We start from the raw sequence: 17,805 nt of genomic DNA, 5'->3' as shown, positions 1-17,805 counted from the left end.
AGTTTATTTCTCAAATAAACTAGTGTCCAGAATTAGCTTTTTATTTAACTTTTGTTGCATCAGTATTGATAATGGAATTCCCATAAAGAGAAATGTTGCAGTACGTTTCTTGAAAAGTGTATTCAGATCAATGTTGATTTATATTTCACATTGGTTAATCAGGGCCAGCTTGATTGCTTAGCAGTAATGCCATGCGTGAGACTGATGCGATTCCTATACTTTGCTTTCCTGTTTCTTAGCTCAACTAGGGCTTGAAAGGGTGCACATCTCAGCCATTGATGGTGATACCTGCTGTTCAGGCTCAGCATATACATTCCAGAGAGCTGTTGCATTTGACTTCTTTCAGAAGATTTATTTCAAAGGTGGTTGTTTTTTTTTTATTCTACCTTATTTTAACACAAGCAATTCTAAGTCAATTTAAGTATAAAACATACCATCAAGATAAGAACACACAAGATTGTTGCTGAACTAGTTGAAGAGGCTGGCGTTTGTTGAAGAAGAGTAACTGTAAATGAGAGCTCATGGTGATGTAGCCCCAATAAGTACCTGTGCAAACTGAGCCAGAAGCTCAGAGAAACAAGGAAATTTGGGGGTCAAAAATTTGAATCAAATTCAAACATCCTCCAAGAAAGTGTCTGTTTTAGAGCCACAGGCCTTCGCAACTGTTATGATTTTGTAAGGATGTGAACCCTGGGCCGAGATGAGAGATGTCTCCACCCACAGGGAGGAGCCCTGTGAGCCTCACTGTCGGTAGGCGCGGTCTCAGCGGCATAGGACACTATTGTATATGAGAGACTTTATTATGAAGGAAGGAAAAGCAGAGCGGGAGATGTAAATAAGTACAATTCTGAGCAGTGGGGTATACCCAGGGTGATACCACTGTTGTGAAGATCTGGTATTGGCCTGCAGAGCGGGGTACGCCGAGGATGACTGTACCAAAGATGATGATGATGAAATAGTCTGAGGTGCAGGAACCCAGAAGTGGATCTTGTAGCTGGTATGGCAATACCCTGCAGCACAGGGTATACTGGAACAATGTCTACTGAAGAGGAACGGTAGTAGCCCGAGGCATGGGGTACACTGCAGAGAAGCTTCAGTAAAGCTAGTATCATTGAAGTCTGGAGTAAGGTACTCACAAGTGGTAGTTCCAGGAGAGTGACCTGAGAAGTGGGTCAGGTAGAAATCCAAGGCAGGAACGCCCTCCGAGGAGCAGATAGCCAGGAACGTGGAAGGGCCCCCAAGGAGCGGTTACCCAGAGCATCCACATGCCACGAAATGAATCTGGAACTGGAAGTCCAAGAATGGAGTGGATTCAGCAACGAGGGAACTCCTTGCTAACTCGTTGAAGCAAAGGGCCAATCAGCTTAAGTACAGCAGTGAGTTGACATCATCCGGAGGGGACGCCCCCGAGGTTCCCACCATGACGTGTACAAAGGAGGCCCTTGCGTGCACCTTAGGTGATTCCGGAGACAAGATGGTGGTTGGCAGAGGTCGCTATTCTTCCTAGGATTGACGGTGCAGGGAAAAAGGAGGTGAGCATGAGTGGTCGCAGCCGTTGCGACTGGGAATAACAACAGCTCTTTCTTTACTCAAAAAGTGCAGGGGTGCACAGAGCATGGTAGCTTGTGTGAAAGGGTGTGGTTCAGCAGCTGCACTGAAGAAAAAAAAATACCAATGTTTAAAGTTTCAGGTAGAGAGAAAACTATGTGGGGGCTGGTTGCAGGATCAGCCAGGAAGTGGTAGGTTTATACCAGCTAACTGGAGAAGCCCAGCTGGAGGTAGGGAATTAAGTGATTTAGTTAATGCTGGTTATGCAGGCTTTTTTTTCTTTTACCTTTTTTTTTTTTTTTTTTTGCCTTGAGAAAAAAAACCCAGGAACACTGATGCAGCAGGGTTGTGCTAAATAGGGTATAGCCCTGGAAAAACTGCCAGAGGGGGGCAGTGAATGGAAGCCAGGCGGTGGCCTCTTCCAACAAGCAAGCCACTCTGCAAGGAAGGTGTGTAGCGACAAGAAATTGGGAGTGGAGCAGCCAGGCTACTGCAGCACCAGAATACAGCAATCTAAGAGCATAATTGAAGGAAGCTGGTAAGCTCTGATCTAGAATCTCTAGGAGGGAGATAGGTTACAAAAATGCCTTGCAAGGAGTCAGTGAGCCTGGGCTGAGAAACATCTCTAGAGTGTAGCCTCATGACCTTGTCAAAAAGTTGATACAGAGTGTGCAGGAGGGGGGCACTAAAGAGTGGCCAGTGGGCTGCAACCCTTATTGGCCAGAGGATGGTGCTACAGGTGGTCATGAGGAAGACCCTGTAGGGTGCCCAAACACTACTGGGAGTCCAGCAACCGCTCCTGTGAGAAGCACTTGAGAAAGGGGGCTGTGAAAAACCCTGAGGGGGGGCTCACAGAGAGCCCTAAGGAGAGTGACAGACTGCTCAGGAAGAGGCAGTATTGGAAAGTTGAAAGTCTGCACTACAGAAGGTCCCAGAGTCCAGAGACAACTCCCGTAAGAAGCCCGGAGCGAGAGGGTACGAAAAGGCAAGCAAGAGATGCCATGGAGAACCCAGAGGGTGGCACTGCGGAGACCCCAGTGAGTGAGGCAGTGGAGGAGCCAGCAACTGATGTGGGCGAGTGGCCAAGGAGTACAGAGGAGGAAACTGTGGAGAGCCCAGAGGGAGTCTCAGCAGAGTTTGCAGACAAGGAAACTGGAGAGCCCAGAGGGTGGCACTGCGGAGACCAAAGCGAGAGGCTATGGAGGAGCCAATGACCTGTGTGGGCAAGTAGCCAGGGAGTACAGAGGAGGAAACCATGGAGAGCCCAGAGGGAGGCGCTGTGGGGAACATGGAGGTAGAGTCCACAGCCCAGAGGAAGGATTGGGAATGTGCACTGTGCGAACAGCACTCTGGGTGGTGGTCATAACGCTGTCGAAGGTAACCCTAAGAGATTGAGGTGAGCATGTCACTAGGTCCCCCTTCCAAAGCATGAGGAAGGGAAATGGGAGGTCTTGGACTCTCCTAGATGGGATCCAGTAGAGAGCAGGAACACTTGGGCTGTCGGTATGTGAGGCAGTGCCCCTAGTGTTCCTCTATTTACCTGTGCAGGACCAAGCTAGATGCCTGGTCTACTCTAAATGCCTTGAGAGGCTCTATGGGTGGGATCCTGCAGGGCAGGTGGGGCTCAGGTGCTATAACCAGAGAACGGGGAATAAGAGCTTGGGATCCAAGTGGAAATAACCAGACCAGGCTTAGGTCATTGGGAGGAAGGCAGCTCCTGTGCATAACACTGTCCAAACACTGAGCTGAGATGAAGCAGCACAACTGTGCACAGAGAAGTACACTGTATGAAGGTAACATCAGTCTGCAGTTGTCTATATGAATGAAGCTGTGAATAAAGAGAATCTTTTAAGAACGGCTGGAGTCAGACTGAATTTCTGCCTCAGGCCTGTGGAAATCACCACTTGTTCCCACAGTGACATCGAATGGAGCCTGGCACGGAAAACTTGTCAAAGTTTCTAGAACGTAGCATTATAATTCCATGTATCCACATAGGGCCCCCTTCTGTCTTCTTTTCTGTGGAGCCTATCATCTTGCAGTTGAGTGAGAGCTTGCCCACTTTTTGGCCTAGTTACAGAAAAAAAAAGCCTCTCCTAGCGTGTAGCAGATGGACTCAGGACCAATGGGTATAGTGTACTCCTGATAGCAGTTGGAGACGGATCAGATTTCAATCTGATGTCAGCCCTAGTACATATACCTCTGCAGGAAGTGCAGCTCTTCAGTATTTTCTGTCTCCATAGCAGTTAGGGACTCTGCACGCTCACACAGCGTTAGAGTAATTTTATCAAAGAAAACCAAAATAAAAAGAAATCTTACCTCTACAGATGAGCCCCGCTCTCCTGCGATGACACCCATTGGGTCCTTCCCCCAGTTGAGAATTCCCTAGGTGATTTCTGCGATCCCTCGGAGGTAAGCCTCGGGCCAGTGGCCGACCCTCGGGGACCTAGCCCCCGACATCGGGTGAGGCTGAGAGGCAGCAGGTGCAACTTCAAGTGCGGCGGTGAAGGTATTTTCCCTCTCCCCCCACAGCCGGAGACCGCCTGGAACGAGACCGGGAAGCGCCGAGACAAGGTAAGGGAGAAATCTATTTAAGTCTCTGGTCTCCGAAGTTCGAGTCGCACAGGTTTCCAGCCGGGACCAGTGCCACTGAGTTGATCTGCCCTAGCAGGGCTAGACCCCGGTCAGATCAGAGGATCCTCCCACGTGGAGACCCTCCGAGGTGGTTGCCATGTTGTCCACGTGGTCGCCGTCACCATTTTGATCTGTTCGCCGCTCTGTCTGCCGTTCCGATCCATGTGCACAGAGGCGAGCTGTCGCGTGCCTGAGTACCGTGTGTACAAGCGACGCGCATAGCCACGTGCTTACTGTGCCGGGCGCATAACTTCGATCTGTGCACACAACAGCGCTCACATCTCCCTGAGCGAGCACCAAACCTACACGCACAACTTCGCACCAGAGCGCACAACTGTATTTTACGCGCACAAGCCATGGCACCACCGGAAAAGAAACTCAAGGCTCAGGGCCTTTGCCCAGCGTGCCACATTAGAGCTGCAAGTCATGAGGAGGCCACGGCCCTGTGTATACAGTGCGAAGAGGCCCTAGGGGATCCAACTCATGGCCTTCCCCAGCCGGTACTGGGTTCCAGCCTCTCGAGCAGTACCTTGGACCTAGTATTGCACAGCAGGACCCCCCCTCAAACGGGGCTCCCCAGGGACACGGCACCCCTTAGTCTAGATCCAGCATCTATCTCCTGGGTGGAATTCTTCAAAGGTCTGCATACCTTCGTCCACATGCAACCGGGGCTTCCTATAATACAACCACAGGCTCCACCAGAGGACCTCAACATCCCGGGACCCTCTAATCCCAGGGAAGTGATCCCACCGCCCAGAAGCCCCACCTTCCGTGACACGGACAACTTGGATGAGGATTCAGAACCCCTGGAGGAAGGGAACTCCCTCCGGGGACAGAGCCCCACCGAACCATGAGATGTTTCTTCACAAAGGATGAGCTTCCAGACCTGGTCACACATAGCTTAAAAGAGCTTGCTATCCCGGACACAAGTGCCTCAGGGGACCCTAGGACGAACCCCCTACAAGAGGGGCTCTGTCAGATCTCCCACCATTTCCCACTATTACAAGCCATCCAACAACTAATTCACTTGGAATGGGATGCCCCGGAAATTACGTTCAAAGGGGGGCGGGCTCTGGCAGCCATGTACCCTCTGGACCCAGCCGCCAAAGATCTCCTGGCATGTCTGAAAATGGATGCCATGGTCTGTGCGGTCTCAAAACTCACTACTATCCCGGTGGAGGGAGGAGCAGCACTCAAAGATGTTCAAGACAGACGTCTGGAATCTATCCTCAAATAGTCCTTTGACGTCTGCGCTATGTCTTTACAGATCGTGGCCTGCTGTGCCGTGGTGACACGCGCCTGCTTATCACAGACCAGGAACAATACTCATGTGGAGGCCCTGGAACCAGCAGTATCATTCCTCGCGGATGCCCCTTCTGATCTGGTGCGCACCGCAGCTAGAGGAGTGTCATCCGCCGTGGCAGCCAGAAGACAACTCTGGCTCCGAAACTGGTCGGCCGACGCATCCTCCAAAACGAGATTCACAAGAATGTCTGTTCGGAAGCGAACTAGAGAAACTAGCCAACAAATGGGCCGAGTACCCACTGCCGCAGCTACCAGAGGACAGGAATAAGAGAAACCAGCGATCCTTCCCCCAAACCTCCAGGGGTAGAGGATCACAGTGCTTCAACCCATATAGAAGCACATATCAAGCGGCCCACCCCGCAGGCCGAAGCCAGTCCTTTCTGAACAAGCACAACAAAAGGGGAACCAACTCGGGCCCAGGCCCCAGTCGCACCCCACAATGAAAATCAGCCGACCCGTCCAAAGGAAGAAGCCATAGGGGGCAGACTTGCCCTATTCTACCAAAGATGGGTCGAGAGAACTTCAGACAAGTGGGTCCTATCCATCATTCGAGAGGGATATTACCTGGAATTCCACCACCACCCTCTGGACAAGTTTGTGGAATCCCCCTGCCACAACCCTTCCAAGAGGATTGCAGTGGAAGCTACACTGACCAGATTGCTAGCCTTAGAGGCTATTACACTGGTGCCTCCACAAATAAATACTGGACATTATTCCATCTATTTTATCGTTCCCAAGAAAGAAGGAACGTTCAGACCCATCATGGACCTCAAGGCGGTCAACAGTCACCTGAAGATTCCTCGCTTTCGCATGGAAACCTTACGCTCAGTAATAAGGGCGATACAACCGGGAGAGTTCCTTACATCCCTGGATCTGTCAGAAGCCTACCTACACATTCCGGTCCATCAGGAGCATCACCGTTTTCTACGCTTCTCGATCCTGAACCATCACTACCAATTCCGGGCACTACCATTTGGGTTAGCCACTGCACCCCGAATGTTCACCAAGATCATAGTGGTGGTGGCAGCAACACTGAGGAAGGAAGGAATCCGCGTGCACCCTTATCTAGACAATTGGCTGATCAGGGCGAAATCCCCAGAGGAAAGCCACCAGGCAACCAACAGAGTCAAAACTCTACTGGAGAGCCTCAGGTACCCGAGCTGCCTGCAGCCCTCCCAATCTCTAGGATATTTGGGAGTCCAGTTTGACACCAAACAAGACAAGGTCATCCCGACACCGACAAGGAGATCAAAACTGATGACCCAATTGCGAACCCTGTTGAGCGAATTTCACCCCACAGCATGGGATTACCTACAAGTCCTTGGCCTCATGGCATCCACACTGGAAGTAGTGCCATGGGCACTAGCTCACATGAGACCCCTACAATGCTCACTACTATCACGATGGAATCCTCTGTCCCAGAACTACACTATACATCTTCAGCTCCCGGACAGAGTTCGGGCCCAACTACAATGGTGGCTACAAGAAGGCATCTGAGCCAGGGAACGAGACTGTCCTCACCAACCTGGATCCTGCTCACCACGGATGCCAGCCTACGAAGGTGGGGAGCACACTGCCAGGAGCTAACCGCCCAAAGGCAATGGAACAAAGTAGTCTGGATGGAACATCAATCGCCTAGCAGCCGGGGCAATCAGACTAGACTGCCTATGGTTCGGTCACAGACTCCGAGACAAAGCAGTCAGAGTAATGTCGGACAACGCCACAACAGTGGCCTACATCAACCGTCGGGGAGGAACCAGAAGCCAACAGGTGTCTCTGGAAATAGACCCCCTAATGTCATGGGCGGAAGCGAATCTTCAAGAGATCTCGGCCGTCCACATTGCTGGGAAAGACAACGTCACTGTGGATTACCTCAGCAGAGAAAGTCTAGACCCAGGAGAATGGAGACTGTCGACCACAGCATTCCAATTGATAGTAAACCGTTGGGGAACAGCAACCATGGACCTCCTGGCAAACCGGTCCAACGTTCAAGTGTCCAGTTTCTTCAGCCGCAGGCAGGAACCCCAGTCCCAGGGAATCGATACCCTGGTACAGACCTGGCCACAGGAGACTCTGTTATACGCCTTCCCACCATGGCCCCTATTGGGCACAATCATCCACACGATAGAATACCACAGGGGACCAGTACTTCTAGTGGCCCTGGACTGGCCAAGAAGACCGTGGTATGCAGACATGCGAAGACTGCTGATAGGAGCCCCCTTCCGCTACCTTTACACAGAGACCTGCTCCAACAGGGACCGAACCTCCACAAGGATCCAGCTCAATTCTCTCTTACGGTCTGGCCATGGAGAACACTCGCCTAAGGAAGAGCGGATACTCGGGGGCAGTAATTGACACCCTACTCCGAGCACGCAAGTTCACCACATCCCTAACATTCATAAGGATTTGGAGAGTATTCAAAGCCTGGTGCGAGGACCGTGACATCATATCACACTCAGTCAAAATTCCTGCGATTTTGGAATTCCTGCAGAACGGCCTACAGAAGGGATTGTCTCTCAACTCCATCAAGGTACAGGTGGCCACATTGTCATGCTGCAGAACCAAGAGCGAGAGCGGCAGCATAGCCTCTCACCTGGATGTCTCCCACTTCCTGAAAGGAGTCAAGCAGATCCAACCACCCCTAAAGTGGCCGGTGCCTCTTTGGAACCTCAACCTGGTCCTAGATTTCCTAGCAGGAACCTCCTTCAGACCTCTCCGTGGCTTGTCTCTCCGACTATTAACATTGAAGACAGCCTTCCTGCTGGCAGTCTGTTCGGCCCGTCGTATATCCGAGCTACAAGCACTGTCCTGCCGAGAGCCGTTCCTCAGACTCACCCCAGGAACCATCTAGTTACGCACAGTTCCGTCGTTCCTCCCCAAAGTGGTGTCTCACTTCCATCTCAACCAAACCATCTCGCTACCATTGCCAGATGAGTATAAGAATTCGGAAGAGGCTCGAAGTCTACGCCATCTCAATGTCGGCAGGCTCCTAGTCCGATACCTGGAAAGATCAGAATCCGTACAAAAGACAGACCATCTATTCATCCTTCACAGCGGGGAAGAAGCAAGGGGAAGCGGCCTCGTAAGCAACCATAGCCCGCTGGATCAAAGAAGTCATCAAGGCGGCCTACGTAGAAGCAGGCAAGCCACCCAACTTTACAAGTCAAGGCCTATTCCAGTAGAGCCCAGGCAGTGTCCTCGGTGGAAACTAAGATGCTGTCACCCGCCGAGATCTGCAGGGTGGCGACATGGTTCTCCATCCTCACCTTCTCCAGGTTTTACCGCCTGGATGTTCAGGCTCGGGAGGACACAGCATTTGCAAGGGCAGTACTAAGTGGGTCACAGGTAGCCTCCCACCCGGTTCAGGAGTAGCTTTTATACATCCTTTGGTCCTGAGTCCATCTGCTACATGCTAGGAAATGGAGAAATTACTTACCTGATAATTTCGTTTTCCTATGTGTAGACAGATGGACTCAGCATCCCACCCACAGCTGCCGTTACTCATGGAATTCTTGGCTGACATCCCCGGGAGCGAGTGCTTCACGGGTAAGCCATGCTTTCCTTCATCTAGGACACCCATCCTACCGGGTGTCAACGTTTCTCGGTTGAGGGCACTGGCGGTCTCCAGCTATAACCAATTCAACCGGTTCAAATTAATTAAGTTAACCAAGTTATAAAGTTAATCAAGTTTATTCAAATTATTCAGTCATGCATATATCCACAATGCTTTTCGAGGAGAATACAGAAGAGCTGCATTTCCTGCAGGGGTATATGCACTAGGGCTGACGTCAGATTGAAATCTGATCCTTCTCCAACTGCTATCAGGAGTACACTATACCCATTGGTCCTGAGTCCATCTGTCTACACTAAGGAAAATGAAATTATGAGGTAAGTAATTTCTCCATTTCTCTCTCTTCGTCCTTACATGTCTCTTTTTTTCAACATGGGGCCCCCCTGGTGCTCCCAGTAGAGTCTTAGGTTTTTCAATGTCTAGTGGTAAGTTTTCTTTCGGTGTAGATACTCAGGTGTGGTGGTGCCTGACAGCTGCTAGCATTGATTTTGATCTCTCGTCCCTTTTATTTTGTGACATCTCTACTTCAGATTTTAATCGATGCCCCCATGCACAAGAATAGTGTCTATTATGGACCCCCATGATAGATGTGCCCTCTGCCTGGGGCATCACATAACAGCCGGAGTTGTAACAAGGGCACCAAGATTTCCTCAAAAGGATTCAAGATCCAACTTGACAAGATGGAGCATCTCTTCGGGCTGGAGAAGACTGATCCATTGGCATCAAGGGACCTCTAAAACCACACCGATAGACACCGAGCCATCGTCATCAGCAGGACTGTTAATTCCGTTGACGTCGTCAGCTCACAGAGGCACTGGACACTGGCCATGGTCTGGCTCTTCCAGCTCAAGGATTTCAGGTTCCTCATCTTTGACCTCTGCAATGGGGAAAGACCATGCTGAGCATTGATGGATGCCAAAGAAGCTACAGCATTGGTCACCATTGATGCACAATGCTGGGCATGGGTATGCACCAGCCTTTGCTATGATGCTTCCACGGTGAGGAGACCCAATTCTCCAATGTCAGGGCTCGCCATGGACTCAGTCCTGATGCCAGATACAAATCCTCTTCTCAGTTCCGAAGAGGATTTGGTCAAACCTCTGACCCAGCCTGTTTTGGCATTGCAATTTTTGAGGAGGATCAGTGCTGCGGCACCAGTGGCACAGTTGCTCCTTGAGCTGCTGCTGGGTCAGTAACATGCTCATCAGCATGTTACTGACCCAGCTGGTGTTGGTTCTCAGGGTGGCATCGACGCTTCTTGCCAATCTGGTCATTTTGGTGGATCCTTGGAGTAGGAAGCTCCTACCTGGATGGCAAAGACTCTGGGGCCTGCAGCCCTATGTCTAATTCCCTCGCTGCCTACATTGCTGGATGAAGGCCAAATGCCCAGGGTCCCATCCCTGGACAATGATAGTGGGGATTAGGACATGTATGACCCTGGGGAGATGTCTCATCCAGGGTCTCCAACTGTACCTTGGATGGTCTTTGTGCTGTTCCTTCTCCGACAGAGTGAAGAGATTCCCCTGGAGGACCTCTCCTGGGCAAGATTGGTAAGATTGAGGGCAGAGAGCATCTCATTTTAGTTACTGAAAAGGATACCAGGCACAAAATGCTTGAAATCTTCCAGTTCGTGGAGCCTCCCAAAGAAAACATGGCAGTCCCAGAGCTACTTATGGAGTTACTGATGAGGTTGTGTGAATGCCCCCTTTCACTGTCTCCCATGAACAAGAAGACATACAATATATCTTGTCCAGAAGACTCTTGGATTTGATAAGCATCAGCTACCCCACCAATTTGCAATGGTTGAATACACCTTAAAGAAGGCCAAGTGCTCTAGGAGCCATTTCTGGGCACCCCTGGGGAAGAACCACAGAAGGATGAATGTTCTTGGGAGGAAGGTTTTCAAGGGAGCTATGCTCATTGCCCACATAGCTGCCTACCAGCTCTTCATGAACCAAGATGCTGGGACTTCTGGAAACAGGTCTAGGATGTGGCCAAGCAGCTGCTTCAGCAGCAGCAGGACACCCTCCTGTCGCTGGTGCACAAGGGTCTGGAGTATGGAAAAAACAAGGTCTGGTCGACCTACACTGTTTTCGAAATGACATTGAGTGTCTGCAGCAGGAATCAGTGCCTGCAGACTTGCATGGCTGCGGTCCTCTGGATCTCAGACCAGAGGTGCAGGAGTGACTTGCTGGCAGGCTGTGCACTGGGGAGAATCTCTTCGGAGATAAGGTTAAGGATGCAGTGGCCCAAATCTGGGCCCCTTCAGCAGCAGTCCACCAGCACTCCAGACCTGTTCTCCTCAGCCAGGAGCTTGGTGAGGTCAGGACCAAGGAAGTCCTTCTGCCCGAGTAGGTACTATCCTCTGCCCTCTCGCTCCTGTCAACATCAGAGCTCTTGCAGCCGTCAAAAGCAGCAAAGAGCCCCGAAGCCCCAGCTGGCACCTTAGTCAACTCCAGGGGTGGGATTTTTACTGGATCATAGGGAGCATAGTCCAGTCGCCAATGCCTAGGGCAGTGGATCTGCTGGTAGGGGGCAGGCTGTGGTTTTTTATGAACCGGTGTAACCTCAATGGGTTCTTGCCATAGTCCACCAAGGGTACCAGTTGAACATATTGGATACCACACCAAATTGCCCCCCCCCCCCCCCCAAGCCCATTCTGGGGTTGGTGGCTTATCAGGACGTACTATTAGGGCTGTCCCTCTTAACAGCCAGAGGGGTCAAACTTGTTCCACCAGGGCAAAGAGGGTGGAGATTTTACTCCTGGTACTTCCTAATACCAAAGAAAACAGGAGGATTCCATCCCATCCTGCACCTCAGGAACTTGAACCAATTCAAAAAGGAAAGTTTCAAGATGGTTTCCCTAGGCACCTTGATCCCCCTTTCTATAAAAAGGGGACAGGCAATGCTCCCTAGATCTAAATACTCCCTAGATCTAAAGATCATATTCATACATGTACATCAAGATCTTCCCAAGTCACTTGAAGTTATCTACACTTGCTGGTGGGAAAGCTACTTCCAGTATTGCGTGCTGCCATTTGGGTTTGCGTCAGCCCCACTTGTTTTTACGACATGCCTGGTCAGGGTGGCGGTACACCTTCGCAGACTTGGAAGTTCACGTTTTCTTGTATCTGGACAATTGGCTCGATGAGCCCTACTCAGGCAGGAGCCTATTAGTCCATGCACTTGAAATCTGGGTTCTTCATCAACTACCCCAAGTCCCATTTCAGCTTTTCACCTCAATTGGACTTTATGGAAACCCTGCTGGACACAGCCTTCCTCCCTTGACAAAGGGCCATCAATTTGATGGCCAGCAGTTGTCAGCTTGGCACAGGTATGTTGGGCCATATGGCTGCGACACTTCATGTTGCTCCTCTGGCACATTTACACATGCAAAAGGTCCAGTGGACCCTGAGTGGCCACACAGAACCTCCAAGATTGCATCCGAGTCACTTTGTCTCTCCAGGACTCTTTGTCCTGGTGGTGAGTAATTTCAAATCTGGAACAGGGGCTCTCCTTTCAAAGCCCTCCTACCCAAATTGTCCTCACTGCAGATGTGTCCACCCTGGGTTGGGGAGCTTATATGGATGGGCTCAGCACTCAGGGACTTTGGTCTGCCCAGGAATGTCTTTATCAAATTAGTTTCCTGGAGCTCTGGGCAATCAGGAACACACTATCTGCTTTGACTTTGGCTGTCCAACAAAGTTGTCCTGATTGAAACCTACAACCAAGTGGCAATATGATTGGTCAACAAGCAGGGAAATAACAGGATCTTATGCCAGGAACCGGTCAGGGTTTGGTCCTGGACCCTCTGTCATGGGATGGTACTCAGAACTGAGAACATGTTATCAGACATATTGAATTGTCCATTCAGACCCAACAATGGTCTCTGGACCAAGGGATCGCCTCTGGGGAAGCCCGGATATGGATCTATTCACAGTGCCTTGGAACAGGAAGGTTGCTCAATTCTATTCCCTGTACAGGACACGAGGCAAACCACCCTCGGATGCCCTCGCCCAGCAGTGGAGTCCACTGGTAGCGAAGACTCTCTTGAAGCTTCGTGAGGACAAAGGTATGATGATCCTTATAGCCTCTCATTGGCTGAGACAGGTCTGGTTTCCACTCCTATGGGACTTATCTATTCAGAAACAGATCAGTGTGGGGAAGTACCCAGACTGACCTTATCACACAGGATCTAGGCAGGTTGCAACATCCCAACCTCCTAGCCTTATCGCTCACAGCCTGTATGTTGAGAGGTTAATATTGCCACCGCTCGATCTATCAGAAGATGTCTCAGGGCCTAGTGGCTTCCACTAGAAAATCCAATGCACTGAAGTGGAGGAGGTTCTCCATGTAGTGTGAGCGGAAGGAACTAGATCCGTTTCTTGCTCCACACTAAAACTGCTTGAAAATGGCATTGGTGCGTACCACCGAGGTGTAGATGGTATGCCCAACTCTGTACAGCCTATAGTCATATGCTTCATGCGAGGCATGCTTCAGTTGAAGCCTCCCCTACGGCCTCCAACTGTGTCTTGGGACCTCAGTGTGGTGTTAGCTCAGCTGATAAAAGTTCCCCTTGAGCCACTGCACTCCTGTGACCTGAAGTATCTGACCTGGAAGGACATAATTTTGGTGGTGGTCACTTCAGCATGCAGGGTCAATGGGTTCCAGGCCTTAGTGACATCTATCTTATACTAAGTTTTTCCATGATAGGTCTTGTGTTCCTGCTTACGGTGGGATGGACTTCCATCTTAACCAGTCCATTGTCCTGCCAACATTCTTTCCTAGGCCCCATTTTCACCAAGGTGAACAAGCTCTGCACAGTTTGGACTGCAAAAGAGTCTTAGCCTTCGATCTGGAGTGAACAGAATCCCGTAGACAGTCCACTCAGCTTTTTGTTTCTTTTGATAAGAATATATTGGATATTGCCATTGCCAAATGGATACTTTCCAGTTGGCTTGCAACTGCATCTCCTTCTGTTATGCCCAGGCAGGATTGTATTTTGGGGGCTAATGCATCATTGGTGGCTCACTTGCGAGCAGTTCCCATGGAGGAGAACTGTAGAGCTATGATGTGGAGTTCTGTCCACACATTTACATTGCATTATTGTTCGAATAGGGATGGCCAGCGTGACAACAAGTTTAGCCAATCCGTCTTTCTGAACGTGTTTGAGGTGTAGAACCCAACTTTGTTCCCGCCTAGGGTCTGTTTGTGTTCAGGCTGCCCCTCCCCCCCCCCCCCAATTACCAACAAAACTAGTTGTGCCTATTAGCACCTATTGGAGTTTTGTTGGTCCCCTTTTATGTTGGGGGCCAGCCCGAACATAAGAAATTGCCATGCTGGGTCAGACCAAGGGTCCATCAAGCCCAGCATCCTGTTTCCAACAGAGGCCAAACCAGGCCACAAGAACCTGGCAATTACCCAAACACTAAGAAGATCCCGTGCTACTGATGCAATTAATAGCAGTGGCTATTCCCTAAGTAAACTTGATTAAGAGCTGTTAATGGAATTCTTCTCCAAGAACTTATCCAAACCTTTTTTGAACCCAGCTACACTAACTGCACTAACCACATTCTCTGGCAACAAATTCCCGAGCTTTATTGTATGTTGAGTGAAAAAGCATTTTCTCCGATTAGTCTTAAACGTGCTTCTTGCTAACTTCATGGAATGCCCCCCTAGTCCTATTATTCAAAAGTGTAAATAACCGATTCACATCTACTCGTTCAAGACCTCTCATGATCTTAAAGACCTCTTATCATATCCCCCCTCAGCTGTCTCTTCTCCAAGCTGAACAGCCCTAACCTCTTCAGCCTTTCCTCATAGGGGAGCTGTTCCATCCCCTTTATCATTTTGGTTGCCCTTCTCTGTACCTTCTTCATCGCAACTATATCTTTTTTTGAGATGCGGCGACCAGAATTGTATACAGTATTCAAGGTGCGGTCTCACCATGGAGCAATATAGAGGCATTATGACATTTCTGTTTTATTAACCATTCCCTTCCTAATAATTCCTAACATTCTGTTTGCTTTTTTGACTGCTGCAGCACACTGAGCCAGCGATTTCAATGTGTTATCCATTATGATGCCTAGATCTTTTTCCTGGATTTGACCATCTGTCCAATGATTCTCTGATATACAAAGTATTACCTCACCAAAATATTTTTTTAATACAAACAGTTCTGTCCATATTGATGTTGCTTTTGGATGTTCCTTGTCATTGAGTACTTTGCAATGATATGAGGAGTTCTTTTAGTATTGATATTTTATTATTATTTTAATTGTATTGATATATTTAATGATTTTATGATTTTATATGTATGTTTTACACATATTTATGTTATTATCCTTTTACATGTTTGTTTGTAGCCCCTGAGGCAGCCACCGATGGTGGCGAAACTCGGCCAGAGTCGGGCACTTGCACATGATATTTTACGTCTCCTTCAATAAAATTTGAGAAAGACCACTTGTGGCATCCACCATTTTGTTACTTCCTCACGGCTCTACTGGATCGCCTACCCTGTTGCTTTTTGGGTCTATAGTTACCTGGTTCGCCCCTGGAGCTTTTTTTTAAATATTGGAGTTACGTTGGCCACCCTCCAGTCTTCAGGTACAATGGATGATTTTAATGATAGGTTAAAAATTTTAACTAATAGATCAGAAATTTCATTTTTTAGTTCCTTCAGTACCCTAGGATGCATACCATCTGGTCCAGGTAATTTGCTACTCTTTAGATAATCAATCTGGCCTACTACATCTTCCACGTTCACAGTGATTTCGTTCAGTTCATCTGACTCATCACCCCTGAAAACGATCTCCGGAACTGGTATCTCCCCAACATCCTCATTAGTAGGGAGGGATTCACCCATGTGAGAGAACTAGTATCTTGCTCATCCTTGGAGAATGCAGAATTGCTTACCTGTACCAAGGGGGGCTTAGAGGACAGCAGAATGTTAGTCCTCATGAAACCTGCTCACCATACTGCAAAGTTGGGTTTCTACTAAGAACATAAGAACATGCCAAACTGGGTCAGACCAAGGGTCCATCAAGCCCAGCATCCTGTTTCCAACAGTTGCCAATCCAGGCCATAAGAACCTGGCAAGTACCAAACACTAAGTCTATTCCATGTTACTGTTGCTAGTAATAGCAGTGGCAATTTTCTAAATCAACTTAATTAATAGCAGGTAATGGACTTCTCCTCCAAGAACTTATCCAATCCTTTTTTAAACACAACTACACTAACTGCACTAACCACATCCTCTGGCAACAAATCCCAGAGCTTTATTGTGCGTTGAGTGAAAAAGAATTTTCTCCAATTAGTTTTAAATGTGCCACATGCTAACTTCATGGAGTGCCCCCTAGTCTTTCTATTATCCGAAAGAGTAAATAACCGATTCACATCTACCCGTTCTAGACCTCACATGATTTTAAACACCTCTATCATATCCCCCCTCAGCCGTCTCTTCTCCAAGCTGAAAAGTCCTAACCTCTTTAGTCTTTCCTCATAGGGGAGCTGTTCCATTCCCCTTATCATTTTGGTAGCCCTTCTCTGTACCTTCTCCATCACAATTATATCTTTTTTGAGATGCGGTGACCAGAATTGTACACAATATTCAAGGTGCGGTCTCACCATGGAGTGATACAGAGGCATTATGACGTTTTCCGTTTTATTCACCATTCCCTTTCTAATAATTCCCAACATTCTGTTTGCTTTTTTGACTGCGGCAGCACACTGAACCGACAATTTCAATGTGTTATCCACTATGACGCCTAGATTTCTTTCTTGGGTTGTAGCACCTAATATGGAACCTAACATTGTGTAACTATAGCATGGGTTATTTTTCCCTATATGCATCACCTTGCACTTATCCACATTAAATTTTATCTGCCATTTTGATGCCCAATTTTCCAGACTTCCTGCAATTTATCACAATCTGCTTGTGATTTAACTACTCTGAACAATTTTGTATCATCTGCAAATTTGATTATCTCACTCGTCATATTTCTTTCCAGATCATTTATAAATATATTGAAAAGTAAGGGTCCCAAAACAGATCCCTGAGGCACTCCACTGCCCACTCCCTGCCACTGAGAAAATTGTCCATTTAATCCTACTCTCTGTTTCCTTTTAGCCAGTTTGCAATCCATGAAAGGACATCGCCACCTATACCATGACTTTTTACTTTTCCTAGAAGCCTCTCATGCGGAACTTTGTCAAACGCCTTCTGAAAATCCAAGTATACTACATCTACCGGTTCACCAGCTCACCTTTGTCCACCTTTGTCTCCTCTCAGTGCTCTCCTCTCAGTTCTTCTTTTTATTTTATCCTTGAATTCTATATTATAAGACTGAAGGGGTCCCTGTGTGGATGAGTGATATAATGCATCCTGGGCATGCTCAGAGAGGCTAAGTCAAAGTTCTAGAGACCTTTCTGTGCCAGGCTCCATCCAATGATGTCACCCATATGTGAGGACTAACATCCTGCTGTCCTTGGAGAATACTTGTTACAGGTAAGTAACTGCTTTACAATAGTTTACTTCCAACCTAAAGGAATATATTTTGTTCCATTAAGAAAACAGGGTTCAAAATTTCCATTTTCTACCCTTAACCAACATAACCTTAGAATCTGAGGTTATATTGTTACACCCTTCATTCTAAGTGCTTCTAGTGTCTTATTTGTAATGCTGAAAACATACTGATTTTGATATTACCAGTCTCTGACTCTGTCACTTCATAAAATATCACCACAGAAAC

The sequence above is a fragment of the Rhinatrema bivittatum genome, chromosome 6 (assembly GCF_901001135.1).
Source record: "Rhinatrema bivittatum chromosome 6, aRhiBiv1.1, whole genome shotgun sequence".
Taxonomy (NCBI): Eukaryota; Metazoa; Chordata; class Amphibia; order Gymnophiona; family Rhinatrematidae; genus Rhinatrema; species Rhinatrema bivittatum.
Note: the sequence above shows the minus strand (reverse complement) of the source record.